The sequence below is a fragment of the Acomys minous genome (assembly GCF_964271855.1).
Source record: "Acomys minous genome assembly, chromosome: 17".
Taxonomy (NCBI): domain Eukaryota; kingdom Metazoa; phylum Chordata; class Mammalia; order Rodentia; family Muridae; genus Acomys; species Acomys minous.
This window is the reverse complement of record NC_140500.1, coordinates 40030210-40046729: the sequence shown is the minus strand read 5'-3', so window position 1 is coordinate 40046729 and position 16520 is coordinate 40030210.

The window sequence follows — 16520 nt, the reverse complement described above, 5'->3', positions numbered from 1 at the left end:
CTTGTTCATGTTTCAGAGATTGAACTCAAGTTTCAGGCAGCAAGCATACTTAAATGGCAGAACTGTCTCTCAAGCTCTAATTTAAGTCGATACCTAGAATGATATAACAAAGGTTTATCTACACATGAACCCTCTTGTTTTGCTGTATTTTTATTATTGTGTACATATATACTGCCTTCTCAAAAATATGTGAATTAAATTATGAGATATGAAAGCCAATTTTTGTGGCCAACTTTGCATTGCTAGAGTTCAAGGTTGTTTGCTTTAAGAGTAATAGAAGTATTTGTTTTTATGTGTATTTGTCTTCTTACTTTATGGTTCTTGATACATTATTCTTGTCCTTACATTCTAGTCTCAAATTATTATTCCAACACTGAATGGTGTTATGGTTATGACAAACAACTTTACTGTCATGTGACATGATGGTCAGTTCCACAGTGGCTGCTGTGTTTACACCAACCTGTTTTTAAGGCTCATATATTTGTCCTTCAGTTAGTCTCCTCTAGTATTTATGAGAGGTTATCTCAGACAAAGTGGAGCTGTTGTACTTGCTATTATTAATAGTTTTAATGACTATTTTCCTTATCCTACTAAGTCATCATCTCTGTGATGCAAACCATGTCCTGCAGTTTCTCATTAGGACAGCCTGAGTTTACCTTGGAGACATTTAGTTTTTTCCTTCCTAGTTCATTTGTCCAGAGAAAAACAGCAAATGGAAGACAGACATGTGTGCAAAATCTAGAGAACATATTCTCAGAAATTCTTCAGCGAACAGGTTTATCTTGTTGTCTATCATATTTTCTATAAGTATATGCAGTAGATAGGCAGCACAATCCTCTTGTGAGTCCCATAATATGGGGTGTATGGTCTATTTCTGACATGGACTCTGGCCGCCACAGGTTGGTTACTTCCGCCTGGTGGAAATTCACCTTCTGAACTCATGGTATAATTTATAGAACCATAAATGCACAGTTTGTTAATAATCAGCATAACTTCAGCATGTTATTAATGCATCATCCTTGAGTGCTTTGATGAACATATCTAATAGAAAACTGTAGCCATGGTGTTGGCCAAAGCATTGTTATGTGGCATATCAAAGAAGTGTATTTGAATCCAGGATGCACATTTCAGTCTCCTTTTTGGGGAAATATAAGCAAAGTCAATTTCTCTACATTATAAATACTAAAGACATAGATAGAATATATCAAATTCAATTATATTGAATAAGACTTGAACAGTGATCACATCTGTGGCTATCACTAAGGATTTTCGGTTTACAGGGTTTATTTGCATTAAAAGATTCTTCTACATTCGTTTCCAGTAATATAACAGGACCTTTTTGCCAAGCCTTGGAGTATAATTGTCATCTTCTTATCTGTTTTGTTTTCACTTTCATCTCCACATGAGGCAGTCAATTTGAGAAGTGATCCACTTATCTAATACTAAATCTAGTCAAGTTGCAGAAAGTAGGAACAAGGCATACACACTTGAGAGAGAGAGAGAGAGAGAGAGAGAGAGAGAGAGACTGACTTGGAATTTAAAAAGCAAACTCTTTAATAAAGATATTGAAATTGGCATCAAATGATAGCTATCATTCATACATAATTGTTCATTGGAAAATAGACAGAAAATACAATTGTTATTTTATTTTATTTTTTAGGAGACCTCAGAGATTAAGCCTTATCCCATCCTTTTCTCAAATACACCCACTTATCGACCATCATCATTTTGACAGGGAGTTGTCTTGTTAAAGAGCCAGCAATTCCATTACAGATAAGCTCTAAATATTGATTTGTACCTTTTATTTTCTGGGTCTGAGGTAGGGTGGTAGAGTTAAAAATTCTCAAATCTGCTATGCATGGATGAATGGAATTTTCTTCAGAGAACATGTAATCCGACCCTTACAAAAGGAAGTTCACTGCCATTCTACTCCACTAGGTGTTGCTGTGGAGAATTGGCAAAGATTTGCCTGAAGGAGATAGACAAAAGTGAAGGATGAATTCTACTCCAGAATGCATCAAGTGTTATGTTGCTGGGTCGTTAAACTTTGTGGAAGAAATGGGTTTCAATAATGAGTAATATCTAAGCCATTCTTTCCCTGAAAATACAGGTGTGGGCAGGTAGACACAGAAGGAGATGCCATTCAGCCAGAAAAAAAGTATTGACCTATACAGAATTCATGATGTCTAATTTATAAGCACCCCACAGTTCAGTTGTGTGTCTGAAATATTTAGCATGAGCTTTTCAAGTTGAAACAGACAACAACTATACAAACAAAAACTGTATTTGTCCCTTTATCCTACTAAATCTGTATCATATGGAATAAAGTAGAGTAATGGTCATTGAATGAATTAATGAGCAAGTGTGTGAGAAACTTAGGACTGTGTGTGAGTGTATCAACCTTTTGGAGTCACGCAAGCCTTGGCTTGGTGTATTCTTCTTCCATGCGTACTGCTGTGTGCACACTCTTACTTTTCTATGGAACGTTTCAACATTCTGGCTTCTCTTGTTATTCAGGTTCTGTCCTGAAAGTCCTCTTTGTTGATAATGTGTTTATTACCTTGTATCCTAGTCAAGTCTCACCAAGTCTTAGATCCTGCCTTTAGACCAAAAGATTCTACTCTCAGGATCGTAAAAGTTTGTCTGGAGCTTATGGTCTAACAATCACTTTGTCATTTCCTATCATCAATTTGACCTGCTTTTATGTGATACCAAATCTGATTTGAAAATTTCTTGTTTTGCCACTAATTAAACAACATTTGAACAAATAAGATAAAGACGAGGATAATTACCTAATGAATTAAAACTGTATGAGCCTCTAATTCATTTAAACATTCTAAAGTAATTTGCATTTTCTTTCAGAGCAAATTCCTTCAATTTCTGTTCAATTTTTTAAATTACTCGATTCACTTTATTTAAGATAATAAAACTAATATTGGCTGTATTCAACACCCAGATATTAAATGATTTTTTACTTAATAATGCTTTTATCAAAAAGTTTTCACTGTGATTGGTATCTAAAATTGCTGTGTTCATCGTGTACAATCAAACAAGCATAGTCAGTGTCCCATCACTTCAGTTATATAGATTAGGTTTACTAGGTCCAGAAAAAAATAATCAAATATGATTTTATATAACACATTTGTATTACCTATATGTAAAATATAAAAACAAAAATTAATGTGTACATGTGGTGACTTATTATGGTACGTCTATATTACAAAAGAAATTATATATTGCATTTGTCGTACATATCTTAATATAAATGTATTATATACTTTAGTGTAGACCTATAATGCTATGTGTGATGTGTATTTATTATTTTAAATTTACATAGAGTTTATGTGAGAGAAAGCAATGTCAGCGAGCTAGGAAATGCCTTCATAGGAAAAGAGCTTGCTGCAGAATGCCAAGAGCCTAATTTCAGAACTTCAGCACTCACCAGCCTATCAGTTCAGAAGAAATAGTGATTACCAGGTCAAGTGATACCCTGTCTCAAAAAAGTCACAGTATTAATTAAAGAAGTTAAAAGAGTAAGTGGGGCAAGGGAGTCAAAAGAGAGCTTGGATGGAAGAGTGGATATGATATAAATATAGTACTAATGTTCAAGGTTATCAAAATATTTTAAAGTAAAAAAATTAATAATATGGAGAGCATTGGGAGAAGACATTCTTACTATACCCACACTCATATATGCACACAAACACATTAGGTCTCTCTCTCTGTCTCTCTCTCTCTCAGTCTCTGTCTCTGTCTCTCTCTTTCTCTCTCTCTTGATGTGTGTGTGTGTGTGTGTGTGTGTGTGTGTGTGTGTGTGTCTTTCCCTTTCCCTTCCCCCATTATTTCTCCCTCATATAAGAACATGCAAAAATATTAAGTAAACAAATTGAACTGAAATCATAGAATCAGAATCTCCCATCACATTTGAGAACTGTTGCTCCAGTGCATTTGCTGCCAATTTTTTCTGACAGTCAACATGCTGGTTTAGTCGTATTAAATTCAGCCTTTAACACATTGTAGAAATCATGCTGCAGAAACTGTTATTGTATACTGAGTACTCCTTTCCCATGCCCCATGAACTTGATGGAGGTCACGTAGTTCATTCTCCTGCTGTAGAGGAGTGCTGCTGTTCCTTTACTGGCTTAGATGTTTAGAAATCATAGAAATTCCCTCTAGTTTTCTTCCTTCTCTGTAATCCTAAACAAACTACTGTATGGTGGCAAGGTGACAGATGGACATAGGCTCCTCACTAAATTACTTCCCAGCCTCAGCAGGGCTTCTTTGATCTTACTTCAGGTTTTCCCGGTAAAGGATCAGGTTTCTTTATTACTGCACACAATCTGCCTTTGTCTGAGACCAGTACATTTTAATATTAAGAAACAGTTGTACAGCTTCCTTTACCAAAAAAAAACAACTTCATGGAATTTTATTCACATAGCGAGCGCTGACCACGTACTATATTTCATGATTGAAATGTAGTCATAACTGATACCCTCTTCAGAGCCAACTAATTAATCAAGGGAGGTCTAGATTCATAAATCACTAAAAAGATGTGATAAGTTATTGGCATGGTATTTAAGAATGACATTTGTTTGTTTCAGCTGGAACTGTCATAACAAAGTATCATAGACTTAGGGTATCTCAAGCACAAAAAAAAACAAAACAAGACAAAACAGAACAAAACAACAACAACAGCAACAACAAACCAATGAACTTCTCGCAGTTCTGAGAAGTAGGAACAGCAGGAGGATGTGCACTATGGCCAGAATCTCGTGAAGGTCTGTCCTTGTGTCACACAGCTGACTTCATCTATGCTCCTGAGCAGCAGAAATGGGAAGGAGGGAAGTAAGGGAAAGGCACAAAGATAGGAAGAATGGGAGGGGCAAGTGTCTCTTCCTTTTACTTGTACAGCTAGCATCCTGCCCTTATGATCCAACTTAGACTTATTCAACTCTTAAAGATTTTGTGTCCAGGATTCTGCTTTCAGACTATCTTCAGTGGGGTTGTTGTGAGTAGTAAATCCTTCTTTACTCTTTTGTCTACTGGTTGTGCTTAATGGCCTCATACTCACATTAGGGAATACATATGACACTAGATTGTAAGATGAGTGACCTTGATGGGACTTCTTTCTTGAAGTTCCCTGCCCTTCACCCCTACCCCACCACACCAGCTCTATTTTTTTTTTTAATCTATGAACAAATCCTGTGCAGGTAATAGGAACCGCTGTCACAGGGCCTAAATTGCTGGCTGTATGTTGCTGTCATTAGATGTGAATACTACTACTGTTCTGATACTTTCTTTGTCAGAACACTGAATGGTACTGGAACTTACAGTCTTGATGAAAATACAGTATTTTTGCTGTTGTTTTTTGTTTGTATATTCTTTGTTTTTGTTTTTATTTTTCGAAACAGGGTTTCTCTGTGCAGCCTTGGCTGTCCTAGACTCGCTTTGTAGACCAGGCTGGCCTAAAACTCACAGAGATCCACCTGCCCCTGCCTCCCAAGTGCTGGGATTAAAGGCATGTGCTGCCATTCCCAGCTCAAAAGATAGTCTTGATAAGAAAGAGTAGGACAAATACTCAACCATATAGGCGAGGTGTTGGATTTTTGTTCCAGGATATGGCATGTGAGAATACTCCCTATTCTAGCTAGAAAGGTTTGAAATGCTGAAAGTCAGATATAGACTGAAGACCTGTGTCATTGTAAAAGACATCTATGGATGTGTGTGTTTGTGTGTGTGTGTGTGTGTGTGTGTGTGTGTGTGTGTGTGTGTGTGTATGAAAAGGCTAATGGGGGGCTGGAGATATGGCTCAGTGGTTAAGATCACCGCCTGCTCTTCCAGAGTTCCTGAGTTCAATTCCCAGCAACCATATGGTGGCTCACAACCACCTAATATAATCTGATACCCTCTTCTGCAGCTAAAGCATTCAAATGCAATAAATAAAGTACTTTCTCACAAGCCTTAGCTGTGTGATTTTTCAGGCTCAATGTCCTGAAATCCTTCATAGTAGCTCAGTAGGATGCACATTTTGAATAATTATTTTCCACAGTTCATTGGTAGCAGGTATGGAGAAGGCCTCACTGCTGGATAAAGGCAATATCCATTGCTAGCAGAACTTTGACTATCTACCTCCCAAGTTACTAAAACTGTAGCCTTCATGTGTGTTTCTGTTTCCTTCACACTCTGAATGGGGGATCTTAGTTTGCTTTGTTTCTCTTCTTTTCCCTGTATCTTTTAGCATGCCTTAGAGATGAGCAAGAGTCATGGTAACAATTTTTGTCTATTTGTTTGTGAATTCTTCTCATTCTGCTTGCCTAGCTAAATGAAAAGCTGGGCCAGTCGCATGCTAAGAGAAATTTTCTTAGAAATATGTTCAATATTATCGCAAAATCCAGCCACAGAGTTAGCAAACAATGACTTTGAGCTCCTTTTCCATTTCTCTATTTTAAATGCTGACTTCTTGTTTTGTTAGAATCATCTTATAAGTCAAGGTCAATTGAAGGTTTGTTGTTTCAGCTAGCCTTGTCAGCAATGCAAACAACTGAGAGTTAGTTTTAGAACTTTCCTGAGGCTGAAAACTGAAAAAAAAAAACAAAACAAAACAAAAAAAACCCAAACAACAACAAAAAAAAAACCTACAAGTGGCTGATAGAAATACATATTAAAGCAAGCTTCTATGTGTTATGTAAACATCCAACTTGTATGTGAAATGGCCTTGCCTTCCAGTATGGGTCTACAATCTTAAGAGTGAAATAGAAATATTAAATTTCACCTATATGGATAGGATAAATTACTACAATAGATTCTGGCAGAGCTCTATATTGAATTGCTATTGATTTGTCTCATAACAAAAATAAACAATTTTCACCCTTTTGTATAGTCTTGGTAAATGAGGTAAATATGTATAATTATCCTGTTCATGTAACTCAGTATTGGAGTGTTATATGATCAGGATGAAATGAGTCATTTCTAAGACTATTGAAATACTGAGACATTGGTTTCTAAATATAAACTCAAGCACCCTTGGATTCAGAAATTCTATAAAAATACCTGTAATCCTAGTACTAGGGGGAAGGCTGAACAAAAAAGATTAAAGAAAAACACAAGGAAATATGAACTAGAAAACAAACACAAAGGAATTGTTTTAAGTAAAGTACAGACATCAGAAAAGATAAAATACCACATACAGTCCCATATTTCAATATAGAAATTTGAAATAAATGTCATTCCCTTGAAGAATGGTATTTTTTGATAATTACAAATTAAATAGCAAATATAGAATCATGAAAAAATGGTTTCTGATAGGATAAGGACTATTTTCAGATACTGGGAGTAATATATACTAAATATGTAATCTTCATACTGTTTCCTAGTCTCTAGCTCTTAAATCCCTTAGAATCTTTCAAGTGGTGGGCTTTCATTGTATAGCCTCATGGCATTCATAGGTCTGTGCAAATCAAAAATGTCTTTGAAACACAAGATGGTTTCCGGAAAGAGTAAAATGTTCATGAAAAGTCAGTTTCAGGCCCTAGAAATAGCAAAGGGCTACAGATTAGTCAGTTCCTGATAGCCAATAATTCAACCAACTGTGTGAAAGGAATAAAATAAGGAATAAAATGTGTTGTAAGGGTGGCATCACCACAGAGAGGGGAGCTCCACTCTTGCCCTATGTGTCCCCTGTTGGGCTATTCGCAAGTTAGTTATTTTTAAATAAACCAACAACTTTACTAAAGTGCTTTTGGGAGTTCTGTGAACCCTTTTAATAAATTATGGAATGTGAGAGGACTACATAGAAGTTGCCCTAGTTTTAGCTTGTTGTTAAAAAAGGAATAAAGAGAATAAGGTTTGTTACCAGCATCTTAAACAGAGGTAGTTTGTGCAGAGCCCTTAATCCATAGATTCTCAGAAGACTGGAGAAGGTATCTGAATCTGAATGGAATCTACATATTCAAGTACTATCAGGAACTTGTTGAAACCACCATATTCTCAATGTTTGGGAGAAGGGGAAGCACTTTTCATCACATAAATTATTATTTTTTTTATTTCTATTTTTTTTTTATTAATTTATTCTTGTTACATCTCGATGGTTATCCCTTCCCTTGTATCCTCCCGTTCTTCCCTCCCTCCCATTTTCCCCTTACTCCCCTCCCCTATGACTGTTCCTGAGGGGGATTACCTCCCCCTCTATATGTTCATAGGGTATCAAGTCTCTTCTTGGTAACCTGCTGTCCTTCCTCTGAGTGCCATCAGGTCTCCCCCTCCAGGGGACATGGTCAAAGGTGAGGCACCAGAGTATTCATCACATAAATTAAATATGTTATATTATGAATAGATTTCTAAATTTCTTAATGTTAAAAGATATAATTAAATGGGCACAAGCGAACCAAAATCCATATTGGAATGGCTTAGAGCTCTATTTGAAAAAAGTCCATGATGAAGACTTTGAAAAGCTAGGGAATGATCCAGTCACAGCAAGGCAAGCCTTTAATCCCAAAATTTAGAAAGCAGACAGAAGTGGGTCTTTTGAGCCAAGGCTAGTCTGGACCACATAGTGAATCAGCCAATACTATGTCCTAGACATGCCTTAAAACATAAAAATAAAAGAAATGGGTTGTATGAATGAAAATATGTGATTAATATAATAAACATTCTGAGACATGTAATAGTCCATTGCATGTCAAATTGTAAACAGATGTAGAATGTACACATAAATACAAATAAATTTCCCCAGCACTTGAGATACTCAAATATGTGTAAAACCAGAAAGAATATAAACTTAAAAATGAGAGAAAAAAATTAAAATGATACACCTAGACATACCATCTAGGGTCTCAAAATACCAAGAGGAAGTGTTAGAATTTTCCCAAAAAAAGAAAAGGATAATAAGAAGACAGATTGAAGCTGAAGTTGTCTGTTGCTCCAGTAACATGAGTCTCTAAGACTATGTTTTAAATTTGTTGGGACATTATTCTCACAATAAATTGCTTACTAACCAATCATCCAATGCCAGAATAAATATTTCTCTGGCATAAAAGCTAGGTGAATTGCCAGAACAACTTGGGGAACGAACCAACAGGAAAGGATTTGCACTATGAGAAACAGTGAGGGAAGGTGCAGTAAAAATAGGTCTCAGGATCACACCTAGAAAGTATCCAATTTAGAAAACGAGAGAGATGCTTAGAAGATCCAAGCTGCAAGTTTGAAAATGCAAATGGAGTTTAAACGAAAGAAAGAAAGAGAAAAAAGGGGGGATTCAAACGCTAAAAAATAGTAACTGCTTTGTGAGCAGTGAGCATTTTTCTTTTCTAAAAATGATATATTAATAAAGTTGAGAAAAGTACAGAACCACAGGGTACTAAAAGTAATATTAAATTTTAAAATAAAATGTAAAATGATCGTATATAGTTAGTGAGTTGGCAAAATTTGACTTTATCTGAAAGTGGATATTGAAAGTCGGAAAAGTAAAAGTGAAGTCCATAGGTTAAGAGATGCTAATGTTTTCAGTAATGCAAATCAATTGATCAAAACCCCACAGAAGTCATAATCATGTTCACTGAACCAGAAAATAGCATTCACAACTGACTAAAGAGAAAACAGAACAACACAGGAGGATATTGGAAGAAGTGGGGAGTATTAACATTAATGCTGATATCCTTTCCCATAGTAGCTATTTAACCAAATAGAAAACCAAAATTAACTGTTAAACAAATATACCTTTTTGAAAGGAAAAATAAAGAATATTACAAAAATGATTGATTATGCTTGTATAGGAAAGATCTGGGTGAAGATGTTATGAAGCAGAATTCATACATTAATGTGATATGAGACCTACCACCATTAAGTGTGAGGTATACTCTGCAGCTTAAAGTACTTAAATAAGACCACTGAAACTCAAAGAAAGATAAATAATAAAGATGGTAGGTTTCACTTGAATCAAATTCTTCTTGGGACACTTATCTGTGGCAGTCTTTCCTGAACATCATTTCACTGTCAAACTATGTGTTGTGTCAGTTAATCCTCCATGGTCTGTGGCCAGTCACATGTAATTGGTAACATCTTTTCATTTCCTACAGTGTACTCTCCTCTTTCTGCCCCAGGCCTTCCCTGACCTCATGCCTGTCCAACACCCATAGGTACCCATTAAGTGTTCGCATGTTCACAAAGCAGTGGCGTGAAGGAGTTAATGTCCTATGGTATGAACTCTGAGGAAATAAACCTGAGGAATGATGGACAGATGATGATGGAATTTACTTCAGATTGGTCTGGAACAACCCATCATTACAGAAATGAATGGACAGTGAAATGGCACATCCTCATATTGGTTTTTCATTATTGTGTCTCCATCTTTCGTGTCTGCTTCTTGGGCTTATACTCCACATTTGAACTCAGATATATGCCTTTATTTTAGTTCTGCCTTAAAGAAAGCCAAGAATATATAACTCAGCTTAAGTATATTAGGAGAAATGAGTTACCAGGAGAATAACCATATATGAGCCTTTATCAAATATTCTGGGGAAAATATTAGGAAATGTTCTTATAATTTTATTTTAGTATATAGATGTTTTTTCCTGTGTATATCTGTGCACCCTGTGCATACAGTGTCCACAGGGGACTTAAGAGGGCGTTGGATCTCCTGAAAGTGAACTTACAGACCATTGTGAACTACTCTACGGGAACTTAACCCTCATCTCTTGCAAGAACAGGCAGTGCTTTTACCGCCGTCAAGAATTAGTCTTTAACAATGTTCATAACGGTTCCTAGAAAGTAACAGGAAATACTATCTCCAGTAAATGAGACTTGGAGATCCAACTCTCCATTGTCCTGAACAAATAGTCATAACACTGAAGAAATTGAGAAGGGTATGGTGAATTTCCAACATGGAATAGAAAAGTCTAGCCTTTATACATATTTTCTTGCAGAGTTTTGAGAAGATTTCCTTCATGAAGATGACAAGAATATAATACCCCAGCAAGGAGTACTCTGGTCACTCTGATGTTTCTGTTCTGTAGACAGGTATGAGTTTGGTAATGAAACTTATAAGGATCAAACATTTCTAGGATGAACATGGAGATGAGATTCCAGCAAGGAGTAGCAACATGTAGCAGCCTATTTTAAGGACAACAGCATGTTAGAAAGAGTTGCTGCAATGGAGGCAGAATTTTTCATAGACATTTACGGCAATAACCAACAGATTATGATTTCCAACCAGGTGCTCTCTTTGCTGGGATGCTTGGATACTCTGCTAAGAAACTTAAAGACTTAATTGTTTTAGTATTAAAGCAGTCTAGGGAGCAGTACCTCATTATCAAAGGCTACAAATTGGAAAGCACCGGGTTTCAAGCTATAGACTTTCCAGATACCAGTTATCACTTATTAATTTAAGGGAGCAGGAGGAACTTGCAATTCACATCCCGGTTGTACGTAGAGAATGTATTCCTAATTTTTAATTAGAGAGAATAATGACCAGGAATATAAACCAGCTTCTCAAAACCTAAGATCCTCTCCTATCTTTCTTGGGCACTCATACACATCTGTTCCCCATATACAGCGTCTGCTCCCACACACGTATCCTCACACTCCCATACACAATCCTCCACTCACATACAAGGAAGCAGTGGTCCTCTACCATAAAAATTTGTTGAGGGGAGGATCATGTGTGGTATTTGATGATAGTTTTGAAAACTGTTTTTAATAAAGTAGTAATAGATGCCTGTGTGCTTGAAAACCAAGATTTCTTTAACAAGTAGGGTTCAGAATCCAGGCGAAAAGTGTACAGACCTAAGTATGTACCCGTGCACACAATGACCAATTATGTGATTATTTACCCTGATGCTATCTATTAAATTGCACTGTTGCATCTGTCAGTAAACTGAGAGAAACTTCTAAATTGCCTTCTTGTCCTGTGGAATAAAAGATGTTATGATATAAAGAAACAAAAGAGGAGCCTTAAATGACTTTCCCTTTTCATACTCTGAGACAAAAGTAAAAAAAAAAAATCTCGTCTACAACATCACAAATAGAATTTTGGAAATAATACCACTGATAGATTTAAAGTTTGGAGAGTTGGTAGTACCATCACATGGTTGTTTATTTGGTTATCTGACCCTTGAACCACAAAGCAGCCAAAAGAGGAAGTAGTTGACGTATTATGGGCTGTAATAACACTGGTAGACTTAATTTACCATCTGAGTTAAATACACTAATTTGCCTGGAACTCATCAATATTCCTTGTATGAATTGGTCTTATAATGGTGTTTTTCCCTCAATATTTATCAGAAAAATGAAGCAGGAAGCACAGCAAAGGTAATTTCCTATTACAAAGATCATATGTTTCAATCTTGTTTCAGAATATGTTAATTTTTTTAGGTATTGTACTTCACAGAGATTTATTTGTGTACCAGATTGGTGATAATTCTTATTAAAATATTTAGCCAAAGACTAGTAATTTAGATGTCTTAGTGTGAAACAAACACATGCTGCCTATCTAAAGGGTCTGGGACTCTATAGAGAAGAACCTTTAAGAACAAAGTTATCTATCTAGGAGTATGCCCCCACTGTGTGTATTCCGAGACGTTCGCTCATGACACATTCCTAAGCACCAAGAAAGAGGCAGAGAATTTGGTAGGCTTTGGTTTTTCAGACAACATGTATTTTTTTCTCAAAATCTTAACTAAAAGATGATAGGTATAGTATATCAAGACCTAACAAAAGTTTCATTAATGTTAAATCTTGATAGAAACCATAATTAATAATTAATACATGACTAATGATACTTTATCTCAACTATGGCTTTGAGCAAATGAACTTTTTCTGCAACACAGAGCTGTGAACTGTCTACCTACCCACCGTTCTTCTTACGAGGAGGTTTCGTAAATTATGAGTATACACAGAATGCTGACTGGTGATGAATGGTCTATCTGGTTTGTAAAAGGTCAGAAAGGGAGGAGAATGTCAACTAGACACCAGAAACGTTTATTCATGATGATAGACTCCTGGAAATACGCCCATTCCTCCTCTCCTCCCCCTCCTTTTCTTTCTTTCTTTTTGTTTGTTTCATATCATTGTCCACAAGAGGGCAGACACTGCAAGCAACACTTGTCTCTCAAGCTTAAAAAAATGCCTTGACTGAAAAGAATGAATGATCAGTGAATGTTGATTAGCTTCTCTCCTTGACCATGCATGGATGACTGCCACTGCATTCTGCTTATTTTTTCTCGCAGTGGTGGTCAATCATGGCTCCTCAATATGGCATTGAAGAAGCACCACCACCACCTGTTTCTGACAGCATGACTCTAACGGACATTATCAAACTGAAAGAGAAGAACAATTTATCTTTTGAATTCAAAACTATTCATCATATAGATTTTTCTTTCCTGTTTACAGATTCTTAGTTTATCCCTTATCCTGAAGACTCATGGTATGACTAATTTATCTAGTTATATTTTTTCTTGTGCGTTGTTTACTAACTCCAAGGGAGACATATATTGGCAAAGCAGTTGGTGAGTGGTAGTGGAGTTTCACCAGTTTTGCCCTATACCTCATGACTCAGAGGCAGGCATTCAAATAAAATGTTAGGATAAGCTATTGCAAACTCTCATGAGCTTACAATTCCAAGAAAACAGCACTTACTGAGAACTCAGGAGATTGTTACATCCCTACTTGACCTATATGTGATTTGTGCTCATGTCCATTGAGAAGACAACATATAGATAGAGGAAGTGATAGGCAGTTGGTGACTAGTCTTCCAATTTGAAGAATATATCTATTTCCATAGTATTTCAGGTTTGTTGGATTTAGAGTTTTAAATGTTGAGAAAATTTTCATGGGAGGACATAAAACGTCTACATGTTGTCTACAATAATTATATTTCATTGGACTCTTACAGAAATAAAGAAGTTAGTATTTGGGTAGAAATCACCACACATAGCTTCATTTGCTCTTATATGGAGCTACCATTAATGATTATCTCTACAAGCCTGAGAAGTCACTGGCGTGGTCTTCTGAGGTGAGTTTTACAGTAATAATGGAAAGGGAGCAGCTGTAATGAAGTTGCTCTTGAGCAAAGAACAAAAGGGAAATATCAGTCCAGGGAAGAGAGTCGTGATTATCCTACTAACAGAGCAACTTAGAAAAGCCCAAGTGACAGCAAGGTGTGAAACACATTTAAATTTGGAGTAAGACATTTGGACGATAGATGTCAATTAAAACCTCAAACAAAGTTCATTGACACAGCAAGAAAAAACTATTGTTCTTTTATAACAGTGAGAATTTGGCTTGCACAGTCCAGAAGCTTGCTTGGTTACTGACTGAACTTAAGGAAAGCTATTAGTGGATCTGAGTGTTGTAAAGTAGAAAGTGTATTTTCTGTGAATTTTTCCACACCATTTCAAATTTCCTCTGCCTGACCATATTCAAGCTCATGTCTCATCTGTTCTATCACAGATCTAACAATGCTTCTAACAACTCTTACTTTCTGCTCGGAAATTCTCCAGATCCAAGATACTTCATGCTCACAGAATCTTGATTCCCCCACTCCCCTCTCTTTCACACACATACACACACACACAAAATGATGTAAGGTAAAATACCAACAAGTGATTCCTGACCAATATACAAAGGAGACAATCAGTTCATTGTTACAAAAGAGATATGATTTATGTCATTTCTTTCTCTACCCTCAAAATTATCCTGTCTTACGACTGGCAATTTAAACTATGTAGTCATATATACCCTAAAATATAAAGAATAATAGATAAATCTTTTTTTTTTATCATGGTTACTCTAGGTAAATGGCTTTAAGTTGACATTAACTATACTTATTTGATGGTCTCATAGTATTTAATGATCATTCCTACTTTGATTTAAACAATCCAATGAAAGATACAACCCCGGTTAATTTTTATTATTGTAACAAAATGCACAACAAAAGCTACTTAAGAAAAAGTTTATTCTGTCTCACAATTTTAGGATGCATGCTTTCATGGGAGGATAGGTATGGTGGGACTAGCATGAGGCCGACCATTACATATCTAGAACCAAATGAAGACAAAAAAGCCAATGCTCAATTACTTTTTTCATTTGTTTCTTCAGTCTTTGACCCTGATAACATGAGGCAGTACCATTCTCATCCAAAATGAATCCTCCATCCTTGGTTAATCTCTTCTAGAAATGCATTTAAAGACAAAACTGGAGGTGTGTTTTTATGATGATTGCATAAAATTTGACAACCAAAAATTGAACATCACAGTTACTTTCATTGGCTTTCTTTATTTTAATATTTTAAAAAGGAGTTTGTTTATTTATTTGTTGTGTGTGTGTGTTTGTCTGTGTGATCATATGTCATGTATTTGCAAGTGTCACAGAGGCCAGAAGAGATCACGGAATCTCCTGAAACTGAAGTTAAGAGAAAATGTCAGCTGCTTCACATAGATGCAAGAGCCAGGACCATTCTTAACTTTTGAGCCACATCTCTCTCAAACCTTCTCCTTTCTCTCAGTTCTATTATTCAGTATCACATTTTCGAATGAATTATTCACATGAGACAAAAGACTAGTCCAACTTGGATTCAGTGAGTGATAAGATGTATCAGTGCATACTAAATGATTGTTGCATGGAAAACCTCAAGACTCGGTGGCTTAAAGCAGCCATATAGCTTTTCTCTGTAACTGTGAGACTGGTCATGTAGATTAAAGTAGGCTATGGTTGGCTGAGAAGCTCAACTTCCTACTTAGGTTTATGTATTAACCAGAACGGCTCCGCTCCAAGCATTGGTGCTCATTTTTTTTTCACGTGGAACAAACTAAAAAGAAACAAATAAAATGTCCTCAAAGCCTAGGCCAATAGCTGTGACACTGTGCCTTCTTTAAATACAGAACTGGTCAAAGCAAATTCACAAAGATAGGCCCCAAATCAACTGGCAGAGAGGCATTCTTTATGAATGATGAATCTCTAGCAAGAAAGTATATCTAAGGAACAGTGAAAAATTGAGGCTAATCAGTCTACCATATGATTATAAAAGAAATACCAGTGCATTGTCTGTAAAAGAAAAGGATACAGTGTGTTGAAGGTAGTGATATTGTTAGTCTAATTGTTAAATTCTGTTCAATGAGCACTACTTAAGTTCATATTGTATGTGTCTAAACATTGAAAGCCAAGGCGTGGTTGTATATCTCATAAATTGCAGATAAGAATGGAGAAGGCAGAACAGTTGTTTAAGCCACTAATCTGCAAGTGGCTATCCAGATTTTAGAGTTTATGTGTTCTGACCTCTTCATTGTGACTAGGAAAGATGATATAGCGATAATTATTATGCATGGGAAATAACTCAGTCTTCAGGGTTAAAAAGATTAGAAGAAGAACAGCATTAATGAAATACATTTATTTTCACTGAGGCCCAAGCAATTTACCCTGCAATTTAGAAAGAGCACAATGGGCTTCGTGTTAAATAATATTTCTAAAATAGTGAGACTCTTGCAGAGCAATTGGCATTCATTAAAATTCAGTGTTGGAAGCAGCAGGTG